Consider the following 4,108-nt stretch of genomic DNA (forward strand, 5'->3'; position numbering starts at 1 on the left):
GTGAGGCACACGAGACAGACCTCTCTTTGAAAAGATATAGGCCAGGTACAGTGGCTCACACCTGTAATCCCAGCACTTTGGGAGGCCGAGGCAGGCGGATCACAAGGTCAGGAGATCAAGACCATCCTAACATGGTGAAACCCTTTCTCTACTAAAAATACAAAAAATTAGCCGGGTGTGGCGGTGTGCACCTGTAGTCCCAGCTACTTGGGAGGCTGAGGCAGGAGAACAGCGTGAACCCGGGAGGCAGAGCTTGCAGTGAGCCGAGATCACACCATTGCACTCTAGCCTGGGCAACAGAGCGAGACTCCATCTCAAAAAAAAAAAAAAAAAGAAAAGAAAAGATACGCACTAAAATTTTAATAGTTGTCACCTCTAGGCAGTTTTTGTCTTCTCTTTTATCTGTATGTCCTAATTTTTCACTGGGAAATGAAAATCACAAATATAAAGAATAAAGCTGGGCCAGGCATGGTGGCTCACGCCAGTAATCCCAACACTTTGGAAGGCCAAGACAGGAGGATTGCGGAGATCAGGACTTCAAGACTAGCCGAGGCAAGATAGTGAGAGCCCAACTCTACAAAAAAAAATTTTTTTTTAATTAGCTGGGCATGGTAGTACGCACCTATAGTCTCAGTTACTCAGGAGGCTGAGGTAGGAGAATTGTTTGAGCCTGGGAGGTCGAGGCTGCAGGGAACCATGATCACACCAATGTACTCCAGCCTGGGCAACAGAGCAGGACTCTGTCTCAAAAAAATAAATAAATAAAATAAAGAATAAAACCAATTTCTAAAAGTAAAAATTAAAGATGAGACATAGGAGAAACAGAGCATTAAATCATATCTGTGAAATCAATTCAACTTAAACTGAAAGATTTCTAAGTAAAAGAAGAAACCTAATTCACAGCACGAGGTGACTGTAGTGTAAACAACAAACTATAACAAGTTTCTGGTATTTTCCTATAAACATAAAACCTACGCATTATAACAAAAAAGCTATTTGCAAGGAGCCTTAAAATCAAGTAAGAACAACAGTGTTGGCAGGGAATGACTCTAGAAAAAAGTTCCTCAGATTAACCAAAAAAATAAAAATATATAATTCAATGTAATTTACCTCTTTTGGAAATTTTCCAAGAAGAGATGTTTACTGGAACTAGAAATTAGAAGTTACATCTAACATTCCTTCCAGCATGAAATTCTGAACTCAGCCAATTTTGATCAGAGGTCCTTATTTTTTTCATGCCACATTTGAAGCACACATCAATGTTTTTTTCATTTTTATACAATTCTTCTTGCTGCAACAAAAATATGTATATGATATAAAGGTTAAAGATATTGAAAATGAAGTAAAGAAAAACATTAGAAATTAAGAGTTCAATTTTACAGGCAGAGAGTTATACATGATACAGTGGGAGGAGTGGGCATAGGAACGTTTCCTTTTCCTTACTAATAAAAAATAGTAATTGTCTATTTAAATACACTAACTTCAACCTGGTAAATCACTCTCAGACCTTGGCAGAAGGTCAAAACTTTATAAATAGCAATATAAGTGAAAAAATATAAACCAAAGATAAAAGCTCCAAATGTTATTTTTCTTAAAAACTATTATAATTTTGTAGTTCAATGATCCAATGATTTTGTTTTCCCCTACAGAAAAAAAGGGGTATCTGTACAGATCTAAAAGTTATTATTCAAGGAATCTAAACTTGAGTGATCCTGTTTTCAAATGTCAGACCACCACTTACTCATGCTTTATTTTTATTAATACGTGCAAAGGACAAGCAAAAAGTTAAATGCATGCTCTGCCTTACATGTGGAACCCAGAATTTGTTGGAAGTGTTCTGCCAAGTTTTTATTAAGCCTACTTCCATATTCAGGACTCATAGTGGCCAATCTAACTTCTTTAAGGTCTGTAACAACAACTCCAGACTGCCATTAGGATTCCTACCCCCATCTCACAAGAGAATTACAAAGTAGTCACTTACATCATTTGGAATTATAATTGTCAGTAACACAAATGAAATTCCTGAGTTCAATACTAAACAAAGAAAATGAGACAGCAACCCTATCCTCTGGGGAGCTAATGTTCTCAGGCAACCATTTCACAAAGATAATATATTAGAGGACAACTGCATAGAAACTGTCCAGTTTCTGAGGCAGTCCCTATCCTAAATACTCTGACCTGTTAGCCACATAAATGTAATTGTACTAGTCACAGCAAGTCTCTGGAACTTTAATTCAGAATATATATTTCAGAAGAATAGTAAGAGACAAAAGCACAGATTTACATGGAAAGTATCTACACTTAACTGCTTATATTTCAAACTTTGCAAAGAGTCGTTGTATTTCATAGGATGCTGAGTAAGACCATGAAACAGGGCAGGATCTAAAGAATGAAGAACTGGAGACCCATCCAGGACCCCAACAATGACAGGTTAACCAAATAGGGTCAATCCTTGAAAAAAGATGAAGCAGGGGCACTAGTCTGCAGGACTTGTTTCCACAGATTCCATTCCTCCTTCATGTCCCCCAGCCTCACATGCCCAAAGTGCTGACTCATCTGGACTTTCCCTTGCCCTTCTTCCAAAGCAGGGCCCCATGTATTCATGGAGGTTACATGGCAGGTGGAGAAGTAATAAAATCAGTTATGTAAGTCACATCGTACTAAGTGCTATTTTTAAAATATTGAACACATTGATAGGTTGTGGTCCTCAACCCTGCATGAACATTAATCATCATCGTGGAAGCTTTTTAAAATACAAATAACTGGGCCCCACTCAACCAATTAAATCAGAATCTGTGGGAATAGGCCCAAGAAGCAGCTTTTTTTAAAAAGGTCCCTAGATGATTACAACGTACAGCCAAGTGGGAGAACCACTAGCATAGAGTGGCCAGGGGCTGTTATTCGTTTCAGTTGGTAAAAGGATGGCCTTTTCAAAATCATGTTTGAATTGTAACTTAAATTGTCGGGGCAGGACAACCCAATTCCTGGGCAATGGGGACAGCTATCCCCACTTCAGTGATTTATCCCTTCATTTCCTTTCTCAGTAACAAATAACAGCACTCTACCAGCCCCAAAGAGATTGTGAGGATAACAGACATGGGAAAAAAAAAAAACAAAACTAAACAAAGTCAAAGAAAAGCTGAACCCAAACACTACAGAGAAATGGTATGCTGCTGCCTCCACTCAGACAATTATCAGGGTCTGGGAGTCCTGCCAGTTTCAAATATACCCTGATGTTCCAAATGATAATTAACCACAGTGAGGAGGGGGTAGGCCCACCAGAGCAGTGTGATTCTTTATCTTTGGGAAAAGTGGCAACAATCCCCCTTTAACGTAAATCATGAAAAGCAAATAAAATTTACTATTTTGCACAAATGTTGCATAAATCCTGCCTCGGAACCCCTCTTATCACCACCCTAGTGGCCTTCGATCCGGCAGAAATGGGCAACAGGCCAGGGTCTCCATATCACACCTTGTAAAGTTACACTCGTTTCTCCCCATACGACCTGAATCTGATGTCCCCAAACGGCAGCTCAGTAAGGCCAGAACAGTCCACCGTGTGACAGCAGCGCCAGCCAAGAGGCAGCCGGTGCCCAGAGCAGCGATGAGCCGAGAGACATGAGATGGGCAGGGAGGCGTCGCCAAGTGCTCCGCACCGGGTTAGTGAAGCTGCCTGGGGGACAGCAGTCCTTCGCTGAGGCGTGGAGGTCCGAACTGCACCCAGCTGTGCCGTTGCCGCAAGTCGAGGAAACTGAGGATGGAGATGCTCGCTCTCGGCCCCGCCCCGCCCCGCCCCGCCCCGCCAGTACTAGCCTCGGCTCCTGCTTCTCAGCTGCGACGCTTTGGCAACCCAGGGCTCCAACTCTGCCTACGCCATCGACCCGGACCTCCCCTCTGTGGGCCCTGCGCCCCTAGCCACGACCCCGGGGGCTGCACGCCTCAGGACGGGGCTGGGGACTCGGGAGCAGATGCGCGCGGAGGGAGGGGCTTCGCAGTCAAAGAGAGAGCTAGATGAGCCGGGCAATGGCTCGCTCCGCCCGCAGCGGCCCCTCCCGACGTCCGCACGCAGACCACATCCCGCACTCACCTCCGGGACCCGCCCGCCCTT

At 43.2% G+C, this 4,108-nt stretch overlaps 1 long non-coding RNA gene across 1 annotated transcript; it reads right to left on the minus strand.

The window, feature by feature from the left end:
* Window positions 1–621: 621 nt before the first annotated feature.
* On the minus strand, window positions 622–3,970 carry LOC105547260. The gene is made up of 3 exons (XR_001007200.1): window positions 3,507–3,970; window positions 1,111–1,291; window positions 622–740 (listed from the first exon to the last, which is right to left on the minus strand). It is a non-coding gene; the product is annotated as an uncharacterized LOC105547260 (long non-coding RNA).
* Window positions 3,971–4,108: the final 138 nt, after the last annotated feature.

This window comes from Mandrillus leucophaeus, unplaced genomic scaffold (assembly GCF_000951045.1).
Source record: "Mandrillus leucophaeus isolate KB7577 unplaced genomic scaffold, Mleu.le_1.0 Scaffold382, whole genome shotgun sequence".
Lineage (NCBI taxonomy): Eukaryota > Metazoa > Chordata > Mammalia > Primates > Cercopithecidae > Mandrillus > Mandrillus leucophaeus.